We start from the raw sequence: 17,484 nt of genomic DNA on the forward strand, positions 1-17,484 counted from the left end.
CTAATATCATCTCTAATGCTAAGAATCCCACTCATGCTCATTTGACTCTCCCATGCCTTGACAACTTGGCAGTCATACGGACAGTAATAATAAAATTTATGAAATTTATGATGTTATACAATCTGAGAATATTAAGGGACAGTAATAATAAAATTCATGAAATTTATGATGTTACACAATCTGAGAATATTAACAGGGGATTGACAGAAATAGTTAATGACATATAGTCACAGGTCTAAAATCAAATAGAAGTTAGAAGTAAAATCCTGTCACTGTATCTCTATCTAATTGGTATTGCATGAGTAGGCTGATTGATAATATCGTTTCAGACAATAAATTAAGGTGCATGCTTTTTATATAATTCAATTCCCCACTTTCTGTGAGGGTGCACCTGCTGAACTGGAGCAATAAAGCATCACCACCAAGATGATTTTCATCCCAGTAGATTGTTGTACAACACAGAAAATTAATTATAGCTACTAAGGAGGAAAAGACAAGTGTCCATCAAACTCTCAGACTAGGAATAACTGCCAGGATTGGCAGGTAAGATCTCATGGGGAAAGGTTCCTGAATCTTTTTTTTTTTCCTCTCTGAACATATTGAGGAGCAAGAGAAAACCTAATACCTGGTTCAGCTGTTATACCTAGAATTTGTATAACAGAAAGTTCAATTATTACATGTGCTTTCATGTTAATACAATTTAACTTAGTATTTAGGAACCCAGAATTTAGAGTTTGATAAAACAAAGTTTGAAGTGCCTCTGTCACTTACTAACTTTCAGCAATGGGGTGGGCCTTTTGTCTATTGAACAAACACCTTCTTTTCTTCCTTGGTAAGGGAACCTGAATTCTATTGACTTAGTTTGGTACTGTGTCAGCCGCAGTCCTCTGAAGGCACAGCCTGAGACAAAGATCTAAAATGTGATATTTGGAGAGATACTAATTGCAGAGGTAAATAAATGTGAGAATGAGAGAGAGTAAGGTGAGTGAAAGATTAAAAGCAATTCAATTTTGTGCCAGTGGTGATGGTTGCTTCACAGGAAGCTATGAAGAGACTATGACAAGTTACTTAGAAAGTGCACTGATTTGGGGCGCATGGGTGGCGCAGTCGGTTAAGCGTCCGACTTCAGCCAGGTCACGATCTCGCGGTCCGTGAGTTCGAGCCCCGCGTCAGGCTCTGGGCTGATGGCTCAGAGCCTGGAGCCTGTTTCCGATTCTGTGTCTCCCTCTCTCTCTGCCCCTCCCCCGTTCATGCTCTGTCTCTCTCTGTCCCAAAAATAAATAAACGTTGAAAAAAAAGAAAGTGCACTGATTCTATTTTAGAACATTTGTAAAGGGAAATCATCTCAGCGAAGTTCAATGAAGGCAGAAGGAGAAGGATTTGCTTTATTCTCTCCTAACTCCCTTCCCTTATTTCTCACTGATTGAACTTTACCTGAGAGTTAAATTCTCCATGTTCTCGTATGGAGCCAGGCTCCATACTTCATCACAATCTAGAAGTACAGGAGTGACAAGAAGGGAGCAGAGCACTTACCAAGAGAAATAAAGAAAGGAGGGGAATGAAGGAATCTGAGAAGGTTGCACAAAGTTTTTGTCTAATGCTGTTACATTTTACCAAGCCCCTGTGAATGATTTATGAATGAATCAGGGTTGATAAAAGTAATTCATAATAGTTCCCTCTACATTTTCTGGGGATTGGTTGAAAAGTGGGCAAGTGTTCCATGCCCAACTGTTGAAAGAGTCCTGGAAAATATTTTCTTTTCCAATTTATAAAGAGATAAGCGCAAGGAGAATTCTTATTGTTCTGTCTTTGTCTTGAACACCTAGATTTGACCTAATTTAGAATGTATGAAGAGAAAAGTGACATCATGATTAGGGACACAAGATCTGGAGATTTAGTTCACATCCTGGCTTTGTCATGTACTATGACTTGGACATGTGTTTAACCTATCTGTGCCTCATTTTCCTCACCTATAAAATAATAATGACAATAATGGCAATCTCATAATATCATAAAGACTCAATGAGCTAAGATATATAAATATGATGCAGTAAATGAGAAACAAAAATTATCTGTTTTATTTTACTGATATATTCTCAGTAATCCTAATGTTTACAGGTACAACTTATCTTCTTGAATACCGTGTAAAGTACTCAACTTTGGACAATCTCAGGTTTGCTCAGAGTGAGGCACTAATGAGTGACACGATCTCAAATACCTGGGAAGTACTAATTTACCTGTAAAAGTAAGTACTTTACCATCTATTCTTTGAAAAGAAGGGTGGCAATATAAAAAGTATTTTCAATCCCTAAGAAAGAGCCCTTATAAATCCAAGTTTTTATTGTTTTTTCTCATAGTTCTTTTACCAAGTTATTGGTTGATTTGAAGCTTTTTGAAAAGTAATCGGCTCCTCTCTGAACTTACATTTCCTCAGTAAAATTCATATCCTAATGAAAAATATTGCTAAATATTACCTCTCTGAATCATCCCGTCATCTTTAATGTTAGTGTCCTATTTATCCACATTAGGCATTTCAGTATTTCAGTTGATTTATGTCGTGGCTAAAGTTCTTAGGAAATAAGTTCTTTTATTCATCTATTTATTCTCCTCCTAGCTTTCTGCCTTTTGTTCTGTTGCCTCAATGTTATCAAGAATATAGTGTATTCGTATTTCAGCATTTTCACTTAAACTCTTATGTTCAACTTCATATCATATTATAAAAGTGGAATTTAATGGTTTCCTACTACATATTTTTTTCTTTAATAAAAAAATCTCATACATCCTCTTTTAAGGGCACAGATGAATATCAGTCTACCCATCATTGTCTCCTTTCATTATCTTTTAATCCTAGGTGAAATGTACTCTGATAGCAACTATCATTGTCACCCTTTTAAAAAATAATAATTCTATACTCATTCTGAGAAGATTCTTTCTTAAAAGAATGCTTTGAATATTGCTTTTTCCCAAGACAGTTTGAGCCACATACTTCTTAATGGCTTCACTATTCTGATAAAAGATTTTCAAGAGGCCACTTCAATCCTTTAATGAAGGAAAAACTTCATCTGCAGAGTCAAGATGTTTAAGGCAGTGGTTACACTAATAAAATCTTTTCTGATGAACATGGTGCACCTTTAAAGAAGAAAGCTGGGTTTTAAGTATATTTAACTTTTTGTTTTACCTTAATAAAGATGATTGTTTAGATTTCAAGGGAAGATGTACAAGATTTACTTGCCTTGTTCATAAAATGACCAAGTAATTCCTTCTGTGCATTACAATTTGGAGCTTTCAGCCGAATAATGAAACATGAACGACCAATGCAAGTGAGCTTCAGGAAAATTATGAATAGACATTACAAAGTTCATTATTACATTAAAGTAATAAGTACAGGGAGTAAGTAGGGCTTCTTAGGAACTTTTCAGTTACGTTAGTGAACGTTTTTTGTTATAAAATGTTTATTTCTACAGATTTTGTAGTCTACTTTGAGGCTTTTTAGAGATCTTTAGGTCTCTTTCTAGAAATAACATTTTCTGCTCTTGTCAACTTATTCTATTAATTTTTGACAATTCATTTCAGAGCAATTAATTATCCTCCTTGATAATTAATCTTTCCAGTTGCTGTAGGTTTCCCACAAAAGCTGTATTCTTCCCCACAGACACTTGCAAATACCTTTATTCCAGCAGGCATTACATTGTTCTTTGTTTAAAAATCTGCCCTTCCTACTGCTCAAAACCAAGAATTCTTTATATTCATCTTTATAGCAATGGTTCTTATAAGTGATATTTAAAAATGTTTTTTAAAATGGCAGAATACCAGAGCAAAATTATTTAAACAAAATAGGAAATGTACTGATTTTCATAAGTAAACATTCTAGGGGTACATCTGATTTGAGATAAACTTTGATCCAAAGGTAAAATGATTTTATTAAGGTATTATTTTATCCCCCCATTTCATTCTCAAGCAGACATACCCCTGAGGCTGACAATGTTCCTGCTTTAACTCTGATTTGTGCAAGCTAACCCAGAGACAGTGAGTGTCTTATGTCTCAGTTATTCAAACGAAATTCTGAAAATTGTAGTTCATTGTCTTTAATGAAGTTAAATGTTTATAATGTGTCCAAGGGCATGAAGTATATTGCTTAATTTTAGAACAGGTCCAATGACCTCTCTTGAAACATCTAGTTGAGTCACTTTAGATCTACGGTTCTTTTTTTTTTTCTTTTTTTCTTTTTCTTTTTTTTTTTTTAAGGTTTGTTTGTTTGTTTTGAGAGAGAGAGAGCAACAGCAAGTATGAACAGGGAAGGAGCAGACAGAGAGGAGATAGAGAATCCCAAGCAGAATCCATCCTGTCAGCACAGATCCCGATGCAGGGCTCAAACTCAGGAACCATGAGATCATGACCTGAGCTGAAATCAAGAGCCATACACTTAACCGACTGAGCCACCCAAGTGTCCCAGTTAGGGTTCTCAATTGTAAATAGAATAGCATTATTGTTGCATTAAGCAGGAAGTTCTGCTTTTATTGTTGTATTAGTAAGAAGCTTAAAATACTTTGACAAAGTTCCAGGATGAGCTTCTAGAAATGACTTTAAGAACTACAATCCAAAATTAATTTAGCAGGAGTACTAACACTGTTAGCAATACTGAAACTAAGCTCCCTCTACTTCAGTAAAGAGCTGCCAACCCCCCAACTACCCTACAACTATATACCCTGCTGCTAGCTGCACCAGCACAATGGGTCTCACACACTGCCATCTCCTTCCTCAGCCCATTTCGGAATATCAGTCTCAAGCAGGTACATTCAACTGATGGCAACAAGTCACATGTCTGCCCATCAGCATACAAAAGTAATGATAAAAATAGTTGTTTGGTTCTAAAATAGGTAAGCAGAATGAACACTGAAGAAATACCCAGATATTCAGAGGTTGTTAAGAGACAGAGCAAATGCAAGTTGTGCATGGATATCTCCACTCAAACATGTGGACTAACATTGAGGAATTCATATACCCTATGGAAAATCATAATTTTTCTCTTTTTTTTTTGTAACCAGTGAATGGATGATAAAAACTGTAGACAATAATAAGTATTATTATGATTAGGGTATATTGATTATCTTAATGTGTCTAGAAGTAAACATACAACATGGTATCTGTTAGTTGAATGAATTACTCTCAAAATGAAATTTCATTTAGTATATATGTAAAATAAAACCAGATGTCATAACATCTGGTTTTATAGCACAGAATAGGCAAGTAATGACATCAACATAAACTATGACGATATCGACATAGCACATAGAACATTTTTTAGCTATTATCAGTATCTTTAGAGATAAAGGAAATTACAAAGCATAGGAAAATAGAAATTTGTCGATTCCAAAATGATAAATTTTAATATGACATTCTCCCCAGGGTCATTTAATGGAGATAATGGCATATTTTATGGATTTAGGGGAAATCAGTAAATTTATTTAATTTAGACAATTAATATTATTTACAATTAAGGAGGATACTTGTTAGGATGAACACTGAGTGTTGTATGTAAGTGATGAACCACTGAATTCTACTCCTGAAACCAATATTACACTATATGTTCACTAACTTGAATTTAAATTTAAAAAATTAACTTTAAAAAAAAGTTTAAAAACATTTAAAAATTAAAAAAATAAAATCATATACAAGATTTTTAATGTTCTACAGTCACCTATTAATGATTTTCCCCAAAGTAGGGAACTGAAATTTTGGCTACATTCTGACTCCTCAGACTCAGAAATTATAGCAGACTTCAAGACTCATCCTCTCATTTCCCCCTATCATGCAGAAAAACAAGCAATTCCAGAGAGAAAATGATATCTTCAGAGACAAAAATATGTTGGCTGAAACTGGCAATTAACTCTATTCATGTCATGAGAATTGTTTTTTTTTTTCTTTTTTCTTTTGTTTTGTTTTGTTTGCATTAAGTATGAGTAGTAACATCCTGGGTCTATGAGAAAAGGAACATTAATAAAGGGAGTTAAAAACACAGTTACATGGAAAGACATTCCACATTCACGGATTAGAAGATTATTAAAATGTCTATACTAACCAAAAACTGAATGTAATCCCAATCAAAATCATATTGGCATTCTTTACAGAAACAAACTCTAAAACTCGCATGGAGCTACAAAAGATTCCAAATAGCCAAAGGACTCTTCACTAAGAACAATAAAGCTGGAGGTATCATATTCTCTGATTTCAAGACTGACTACAAAGCTACAGTAATCAAAATGGAATGATACTGCCATAAAAAGACATATGAACCAACAGAACAGAATAAAGACACTGAAACAAATCCATGTATCTTCAGTTAACTTCAACAAGGGTGCCCAAAACACAAAATGGATAAAGAACAGTCTCTACGATAAATATTGCTTAGCAAAATGAATAACCATATGCAGAATAATGAAACTGGACCCTTATCTAACACCATATACAAAAGTCAAGTCAAAATGGACTAAAGACTTAAATGTAAGACCTAAAACCATATAAAGCTTCTAGAAGAAAGCATGAGAGAAAATCTTCCTACACTGGTCTGGACAATAATTTTTCTTAGATAGGACACTAAAAATCACAGACAATAAAAGCATAGACAAATCCAATAGCACCAAACAAAACAGCTTCTGCATAGCAAACAAGAGACTGAAAAAGCAAACGTATAAAATGGGGAAACTATTTGTAAACTATATGTCTGATAAAGAGGTAATATCCAAAATATCTAGGGGGCCATACAATATAGTAGAAAAAAAAATTGATTCTAAAATGGGCAAAGGACACATTATTTTATTTTATTTTATTTTATTTTATTTTATTTTATTTTATTTTATTTTATTTTATTTATTTTATTTATTTTATTTATTTTATTTTATTTTTTTAAATTAACATCCAAGTTAGTTAGCATATAGTGCAATAATGATTTCAGGAATAGAATCCAGTGGTTCATCCCCTACATATAACACCAGTGCTCATCTCAACCACTGTCTTCTTTAATGCCCCTTGCCATCCCCCCTCCAACAACCCTGTTTGTTCTCTATATTTAAGAGTCTCTTGTGTTTTCTCCCCCTCCATTTTTATATTATTTTTGCTTCCCTTCTCTTATGTTCATCTGTTTTGTATCTTAAATTCCACATAGGAGTTCATGATATTTGTCTTTCTCTGACTAATTTCACTTAGTATAATACACTCTAGTTCCAACCACATTGTTGCAAATAGCAAGATTTGATTCTTTTTGAGGGCAAAGGACATTTCTTAAGAGTATATACAAATAGCCAATAGGTATATGAAAAAGTACACAATTTCACTAATCATCAGGGAAATACAAATTGAAACCACAATGAAATATCATTTCACACCTATTGGAAGGGCTGTGATCAAAAAGAAAGAGAAAACAAATGTTGGCAAGGGTGTGGAGAAATGGCAATCCTGTATACTTTTGGTGGGAGTATAAGTAGAGCCATTACAGAAAAACAGCATGAGTGCCTCTCAAAAAATTAAAAATAGAACAGATTATCCAGCAATTCTACTTCTGGGTATATACCCAAAGAAAACGAAAACGGTATCTCAAAGGGATATCTGCATTCCAATGTTTATTTTAACACTATTCACAATAGCTAAGATATGAAAACAACATAAATGTCCATTAATAGATGAGTGGATAAGGAAAATGTGGTATATGCATATAATAGAATATTACTCAGAATTACAAATGAAGGAAATACTGCCATTTGCAACAACATGGATGAATCTGGAGGCTACTATGCTAAGCCAGATGCAGAAACACAAATTTTGCATCAGCTCACTTACATGTGGAATCTAAAATCGTTAAACTCATAGCCCTGGAGAGTAGAAAAGTGGTTATTGGGCTTGGATGAGGTAGAAATGTGGAGATATTGGTCAAGAGCTATAAAGCTTCAGTTACGCAAAATGATTAAGTTCAGGTGAACTGACATACAGCAATATAATTATACTTGACAATACAGCATTATATACTTGAAATTTGCTGTAGAGCTTGAATATTCTCACCACAGAAGAAGGAGGAGAAGGGGGAGAAGGAGAAGAAATGAGGGAAGGAAAAAGGAAAATAAGGTAAAGGTATAAAGTAATGAATGTGTTGATTAGCTTGGTTGTGGTAAATATTTCACCTGATCAGATAGTCAGGTTATAAACCTTAAATATATACAATTTTTGATTGCCAGTTATACCTCAATAAAGCCGGAGGTGGGGGGGGGGTGTCAAAAAGGCATGATGGAGGATTCTGCTTAAGCATGGATCTTGGAGCTTAAAACACTTTCTTCTCATGTGATCATGTAATTGAAGTATTTAAAGGAATACCCTCCCAGATGTTCCTAACCTTAACAGGCCATGCAATGTCAGGTACAGAGCAAGTAAAGTTAAGACTCTGGTGGTGTTAGGGGATTAAAAGAGTTCACTTATGCCATTTTTGCTTTAGAGGATAAGAGAAAACGCTACTATTGCTTTTCTTTTTTCTTTTTTTAGCTTTATTATCCATGTAGCAAGACACTTGATTTGAAACTGCAATGAACAGACTGAACTAAGCATTTATCTTTTGAGGGAAAAAAAATGGTTTAAATAGGTGTTACAAGAGGTATTTAGGTACAAATCCTGGAGGGAAGATTCGGACATAGGCCAAAGTATACCTTAAAAAAATTTATCCTTTTAAAAAATTTTATATTTTCCTCTAAGCAAGAAAAGCAGTAGATGATGAGCTTGAATAAGAAAAATGATACTTTGGGGAAATACAAATCAAAACCACAATGAGATACCACCTGACACCTGTCAGAATGGCTAACATTAACAACTCAGGCAACAACAGATGTTGGCGAGGATGCAGAGAAAGAAGATCTCTTTTGCACTGCTGGTGGGAATGCAAACTGGTGCAGTCACTCTGGAAAACAGAATGGAGGTTCCTCAAAAAATTAAAAATAGAACCACCCTATAACCCAGAAATTGCACTACTAGGCATTTATCCAAGGGATACAGGTATGCTGTTTTGAAGGGGCACATACACCCCAATGTATATGGCAGCACTATCAACAATAGCCAAAGTATGGAAAGAGCCCAAATGTGCATCGATGGATGAATGGGTAAAGATGTGGTATATATATATATATACAATGGAGTATTACCTGGCAATCAAACAGAATGAAATCTTGCCATTTGCAACTACATGGATGGAACTGGAGGGTATTATGCTAAGTGAAATTAGAGAAAGACAAAATCATATGAATTCACTCATATGAGAACTTTAAGAGACAAAACAGATGAACATAAGGGAAGGGAAGCAAAAATAATATAAAACGGGGAGGGGGACAAAACAAAGAGACTAATTAATATGGAGAACAAACTGAGGGTTGCTGGAGGCATTGTGGGAGGGGGGATGGGCTAAATGGGTAAGGGGCATTAAGGAATCTACTCCTGAAATCATTGTTTCACTATATGCTAACTAATTTGTATGTAAATTTTATAAAATAAAAAAGAAAATTAAAAAAGAAAAAGAAAAATGACACTTTGGGGCACTTGGTGGTTCCATCAGTTAAGCATCTGACTTAGGCTCAGGTCATGATCTCACATTCCTGGGTTTGGGCCCCACATTGGGCTCTGTGCTGTCAGATCAGAGTCTGGAGGCTCCTTTGGATTCTGTGTCTCCCTCTCTCTCTGCCCCTCCTCTGCTTGCGTTCTATCTCTGTCTCTCAAAAATTAAAACGTTAAAAAGATTAAAAAGAAAAAACAGAAAAATGATACTTATTCATCTCATGATTTAAGAATTACCTTTATTTTACTTCCATTTAATAAGCAGTCAGTATTTTTTAAAGATTGTTTTTATAATTTTTAAGTAATTTCTAAACCCAACATGGGGCTCAAACTTACAACCCTGAGATGGTCTACGATTAAGCCATTCAGGTGCCCCAGAAGTATGTCTTAAAGGAGTTTCACATTATCATCATAAAATGGTCTACAAATAAAGTGTTCCATGATTAATTTAGGATTGGGGAAAAGACACATAACACAATCCTCCTGTATAGGCATACATTAAATCCTGCATAAATTCCTGCCAAAAAAGTATTATATTTAGAAAAATTATGAGGTTTTATTTCCTTCACATAAAAGCCCGGGCAAATCTCTGTTTATCTAGCTTTACAAAATTCATTCATTCAAAGTAATTTATTTTGAGTCCTTAATGTGACTCATATTAATGGATAATAGTTAACAACAAAAAACTTAATTATTCCATATATTATGTACATTTAGAAGAAAAGCCACCTATAGATAAATATATTCAAATTCTACTTCCTCACTTATATTTAATCATTGCTACTATATCTTACTATATAAATCTCTTTGAATAAAGAAAATACTTAACAAATTATATTTTTATGATAGCTACTAGTAGTGGGAAATTATTAGGATTCCATAATTTAAACTCTTGAATTCTCATAACTATACTTTGTTTTCAGGACAGTAGGATTTGATGCAATCATATAAAGGTATAGAATCACATTTTTCTCAAAGAAACCATTTAAAGTATTTCCACTTGACAAAATAAATTTCACTAGAAAGAAACCAATTAACCAAAACATTTTTTTTTACTCTTTAAAAGTCATTAGTGATTTTCCCCCAACAAGAACATCTCTCTTGAAATTAATTTTTGATTAAGTGATTCAAATCAAAATATTAAACACTCTGGTGGATATAGAAGCAGTGATACTGGATAGTAGCACTTTTTGAATTTAAATATAGAATAATAAGATTTAAATTAAAGTTTCCAATGATGCATTTAATTTAGCTCTAATAAGATTTTGGTACTGTTAAATAAATGCCAGTGAATTCCAAAATCATATTTCAATATACAATAATAGCTATGGGTATTATTTAAATGCATTTAAAGTTCTTAATGATGGTTACAAAAATCAGAATCCTCTGAGTGTTGCAGTCAATATGATGTAGTACAAAGAACTCAGGAATGAGACTGGAGGTGACCAACTTCTAGCTGATTTGACTAAATCAAATGCTAGGTTATTCCGAAGAATGTTAAATCCTTCAAATAAATATCAAATTTCTGAATTAAAAGAACAACATTGGCATATTTAAAGACAAATGTTGAAAACAGCTACTGATCTCTGCTGACCATGGAACTTTTGAAATCCATTCTCATTTCTCTTAAGGTGTTCTCAAAACTCTGTTCCCTAGCAAAACAGATGCACTGAAGATATAGCACTCCTGTCTTGTTTTCTTGGCCTGGCTGGGCATGTCTGGTCATATCAAATGTGCTTCTACTTTAGAAATATGCCTCAAACTTAAATTAGACAGGATACATGGTTAAATGTTCAACATCACAAATAATTCAGTTATGTAGTTCCACTGAATAGTACACTATACACTTAAAGGTGCAGTTTTCACATTTCTCTTAAAATGTGAACAGTTTAATTTTCAGGAACTCCTTTTGACCACAGGAAGCACCAAATTAGTTGACTAGGTGTTGCTACATCCAATCAGAAATGACAAGGCAATAGAAAACTGATCCTCATCAGGATCTGAGGTACTCACATCTGTATTAAAGTCAAGGAAACCACACCGCTTCCTCACCACCCACCCACACATGCATACAGTTTACTAAAACAGTAATGATGGGATAAGGCCATTTTGGGAGGTCCAGGCTTACCAAGCTTCTTTAAGTTCCTCTAAGAAGAAATGCTTCCCTGTCTAATGATCTTAACAGTAATATTTCCTCTGCTGGGCACATTTTCATTATGTGTCATATTCTAAAACTCCCAGAACATGCCAGTTTTCACTTAGAAAGCTCCAATTTCTCTTTAAGGTTTCAGTTTGGTCATCACTGGTTCCAAAAAGCCCTTTTAATTCCCCAAAAATCTCCTCTGTGTTCATAGAGTACCACACACTCCCCTAGCATAGCGGTTACCGCTTTACATTTTAACATCTTGCTTTCTGCTGTTTGTCCTACTACTGTGTCATACTGAACACTAGACTATACACCCTAGAAAGGTTGGAGTCTTTTTTTTTTTAACTCTACCCTCAACATGGGGCTCAAACTCATGACCCTGAAATCCAGATTCGCATGCTCTACCGACTGAGCCAGCCAGGCACCGTGAAAGGTCGGAATCTTGAGTGTTATGTTCATGGTATATCAACAACACGTAATTTTATGCTAAATGAATGAACGCATGAGTGATCAAAGTGAATAGACTAGAAAGTCTGAGACAGAAATAACAGAAGTACAATGGTGAGTGAGACCAAAGTCTGTCCAGTGCTGTTAGCTAATTTAAGGACTAAAGTTTCTCATAAGGCTTATAAAAGTAACTTAAAAAAAATGAGTATAATTTGGATACTTTTAAAAGACTCATTGACTTTTGCACCAAAGAGATTCTGAATTACTCACATTTCATAAGAAAAATTCACCGATTAAAGAGTAGAAAGTACAGTATATTCATTTATGATGAGAATTTGTGTGTGCCATTTCTTCAGTAGGTCACCAAAAAGTCAAATGTTTTATAAAAGGCGAGTCATTTAAAACAATAAATAAATAAAAGGCTGGGAGGACTACAAACACTCTTGAATGAAAATAAATAGATGTGTGTGTATACATAAACATATGTATATGTGTTCTGTGGAAGAATTTTAATTATTCCAAAGTACGGGTGATATTGAAAGACTGTGTCTGAAAAGCTAATAGAGACAATTTTAGCTCTCTTTCACATATACTGACCATTGTTCTGGATATAATTCCATGGTAATGTTTGCTCTGTTTGATGAATTATTTAATTGTGGAAATCTACTGATATTTGATGCTGTCTACCCTCTTCCATTTTGCTAATCAGTTTGATTTTAATTTTAATCATATAACTTACTACTAATTTTCATTTATCTGTTTCAGTAGGTTTTCTCTTCTTTATCTTGCACATTTTTCCTTCATTCATATCATAGAATAGTTTTACTAAGAGGGGCTAAAAAACTATATGAATTATTTTAAAAGAGCTTGTTGAAACTGAGACAAACAATTAAATGTTAGCTCCCCAAACTCATGATATGCAGTACATATATTTATATATATATATATTGACATTGATAAAACAGATTTTAGAAGTTATTTTAGAATATTTTAGATCTTTGACTTTATTTTTTTTGTTTCAAGTTTTTATTTAAATTTCAGTTAGTTAACTTGTTGTGTAATAATGTTTTCAGGAGTCGAATTTAGTGATTCATCACTTACATATAACACCCAGTGCTCACCACAAATGCCCTCCTTAATCCCCATCACCCATTTAACCCATCCTCCCACCCATCTCCCCTCAAGCAACCCTCAGTTTGTTCTCTATAGTTATAAGTCTATTTTCATGGTTTGCCTCTCTTTTTCCCCCATGTTCATATGTTTTGTTTCTTAAATTCCACATATGAGTGAAATCATATGGTATTTGTCATTCTCTGATTCACTGGTTTTGCTTAGCATAATATACTCTAGTTCCATCCACATCATTGCAAATGGCAAGATTTCATTTTTTTTGTATGACTGAGTAATATTCCATAGTATATATTTATACCACCACTTTATCCATTCATCAGTCAGTGGACATTTGGGTTCTTTCCATACTTCGGCTATTGTTGATAATGCTGCTATAAACATTGGGCTGCATGTGTCCCTTAGAATCAGCGTTTTTGCATCCTTTGACTAAATACCTGGTACTGCAATTGCTGGACCATAGGGTAGCTCTACTTTTAAATTTTTGAGGAACCTCCACACTGTTTTCCAGAGTGGCTGCATTAGTTTGTCTTCCCACCAACAGTGCAATAGAGTCCCCCTTTCTCTGCAACCTTGCCAACATTTGTTGTTTCTGTGTTGTTAATTTTAGCCATTCTGACAGCTGTGAGTTGATATCTCATTGTAGTTTTGATTTGTATTTTCCTGAGGATGAGTGACGTTGAGCATTTTTTCATGTTAAGTGATATGAAATATCTAGCTATGGAGATTATTCAACTTTTTAAAGAAAATCATGCTACATACAATATCATGGCAATTTAAAATCATTTCCTCAATTGTGTCTAAATCACACATATGCACACACAGAAACACAGATATACTATCAGCAAGAATAAAAAAAAGTTATGATTATAAAGAAGTAAATCTGATTTTGAGCAGATATCAAACAAACCCTAAACTAAAAGCAATATTAAAAGAAATATTATCAAAAATGTAAGCTAATGTAGCACTACATAAGTATGCTTCCCATGGTAATTACTTTTCATGGTAATATATATGACTTTTTCATCCGCAAAATAAAAACAAAACACTATTTTAGTGTACTTCATATATTTATTCATTCCTAATACTGATTTGATTTCCCTAGAGATTTAAAAAAGAGTCTACTTAGATTAAGCACATTTTAATTATTATCTTAGGTAAACTGACCTTCTATCTTTGTTCCTCAATCTCAGTCATGGCTAGCTGAGCTCAATTGGCTGTGGAACATTTAACCTAATGTTAGACATTAAATAAGATATTTTTGAGAAACTGCTGTGGCAAAACTGACTTTGTTTCTTTATACTAACATGCTCTGATTTCAAATTTGTTATTTTAATATATACATATTAATCAAGAGATGATTTCAATTAATGCAGTACTATCTTAAGGAAGATTGCTTGGTCTTTAGGTCTTTATTCTTAAAAAAAAAAAAAAAAGAGAGAGAGAGAGAGAGAGAGAATAACTGAAGAAAGCCTGAATTATCTATAACAGTTTCTGATTACAGAAGTTCTTAATTAAAATTATACTCAATCAGATTTAAAATTTGCTGGTAGAGTAATTCAAGGTAACAAGCTTCCTAATTTTTCTTGTAATGTGTGAAATTTGGATACAGATCTCTCATTTTTTACTTTTTTCTTTGTTTTCCTTAATTTTTCTATAGTAACATCACAAGCAACAGACAAAATATTCCTAAACCACTCATAAGAGATTTCTATTATATAACATCAACTTGGAATTTTATGCAAGGTAAAATTAAATTAAATTTTACAGTATTAAGAGCACTCTAAAACTATAAGGAAACATAATATGTCATGCCCAAAGGCCTTCTGAAATAAAAGTAGACATAAAGAGTGCATTAAGAAGACAAATCCTTTGAACATCATATCAGAAAATAGGGTAGTCTATTTCTGTAGGTCCTCAAGGCTAAAATTTAAACATGACTGCTACTGTTAAATGACTCTAGCAATTATGTGCAATAAGTACAAAGAAACTAGACATTGACCAAAAAAAAAGGGCAACTAGCAAATTTTATGTAAAATTATTTTAAAGAAATCATTGCCTAATACCTCTATTCAATAATAACCAAGTTAATTTAGTATCTAATACATGTCAGGTATTGTGTCCAACACTGGTGAGACAAAGATGAACATGGCAATCAAACAATTTTACAAGAACCAGAAAGAGACAAATTAATTATGTAATGACAGGAAACCTTTTGAAATACATACATATAAAAAAATGATGAAAGAACCTAAACTGGTTTGCAAATGAGGTGTGAAGGAATAGTGAATGAGTGCACAGATTCTTCTAAGAAAAAAAAGTTTTTCAAGAAATGAAATATAGCAAATATGATTGAAGTACAGAAAAGGAAAAAGTTGTGTAAAAAGGAGTTTCAGAATTACATGGTGGGCAGATCCTATAGTGTTTATGAACGTTTGATGAGGCGTTTTGTTTTTTATTCTAAAGGTAATGACAAGTCACTGAAGTGTGTTTCAGCAGAGCATGATAACAAGATTTATCTCTAATCTCTGCATCACTGTGGTTTGGGATTGAGATTAAAGTGGATGATCAAAGTCCAGCTAGAATATACTTATTTTATACTAATACAGGGAATTGATAATGGTATCTTGGGGTGTCAAAAACACAGGAGGTAGAATTGGCAGGATTAATAATTTGAACTGACAGGCTTTAAAGGATGATATAGAGGGAGCTTTTAAAGACGACTCAGAGGTTTCTAACATGACCAACTGGAGGTAATTAGTAAGGTGGGTCATGATCATGAAATGATAAAAATCTTACTTTCTGCTTACTTTTATTCACAACAAAGTTATTATAGATTCTTCCCAACCAATAAGTATGAGAGATTAGCCCAATATAAACATATCATCCAATAACTAATAAAAGTCTTTGTTTCCTACAGTTAAAATTTAAGAAACAGTAAACAAAATTTCAAGATTTTCATTTTAAAAGATTTAGTTAATCATTAACATACAATGAGAATATACTGATACTATTAAGAAGAGTTGTTTTGTGAATTTCTATTTTTACATATCCTACCATTAGCCAAGTGAAAATGTTGGTATGTGTTCTGATGCCTACAGTATAGTTTTAATTATATCTGCTTATAAGTGGTTTTCAAAAGCATGGATGTGGCTGAGAAATCCTATAAGGAGAATATAGTGTGAGAACAAAGGATAAAGATGGAATTACTCTTAAAAAACACAACCGAAGAAGTGAACAAATTAAGAGGAGCCCCATGAAAGAGAAAAGCCCTAGAGTTTGAAAGAGAGATTGAGTTAATGATACCTTTAAATGAAGGGAAGGTGAATTCCAAAAGGCAGCATAGACAACTGTGTCATTGTGGTAGACTGTCTACAAAAATGTCTGCAATTATTCCCTTACCTGTATCTACAGTCTTTTTTTCATCTCTTCCCATTTAAAGTGGATTATTTTCCCCATTCCTTGAATTTGGACTAGGTCTGTGACTTGCTGTGATAGAATGAAGGAAAAACATCACCATGCAGTTTTGTGTTCATGACTCAACAGATCTTGTTTCCTTTATTCCTTATCTTCTCCCTTCACAATGTGAACAAGTCAAGCCAACAAAACCCTTCTTCTTTTTTTTTTTAACATTTATTTATTTTTGAGAGATAGAGCACTAGCACAGGAGGGGCAGAGAGAGAGAGGGAGACACAGAATCAGAAGCAGTCTCCAGAGCCTGAGCTGTCAGCAAGAGCCCGACGCAGGGCTTGAACCCACAAATCACGAGATCATGACCTGAGATGAAGTCAGATGCCCAACTGATTAAGCCACCCAAGCACCCCCCAACAACATCCTTCTAAAGTCAGAGAGCCTAGAGCTTGGACCACAAATGCATACAAATGTATGCCTGAGTTGACTGTAGACAAAACAAACAAACAAACAAACTAAACCCACCCAGTTAACATACAAACTTGTGACAAATAATCATTATTGTGCTACAATTTGGTTAATGATCTAATCATGTATTTCACTGAGCTTGAGTAAGATGAGAAAGAAAATTGACCAGTGAGATCACAGTGTTTATCATTTTTGTGTAATGGTGATATAAACAGAAGTCAGACTTTATTAGTTTGCAAAAAAAAAAAAAGGACTTTGGGGAAATGGATATAGAACCAGGGGTCCTGGAACATTTTTTAGAG

The sequence above is a fragment of the Lynx rufus genome, unplaced genomic scaffold, assembly GCF_022079265.1.
Source record: "Lynx rufus isolate CCGP_SWC_20201006 ecotype Redwood Valley unplaced genomic scaffold, mLynRuf1.p SCAF_15, whole genome shotgun sequence".
Classification (NCBI taxonomy): domain Eukaryota; kingdom Metazoa; phylum Chordata; class Mammalia; order Carnivora; family Felidae; genus Lynx; species Lynx rufus.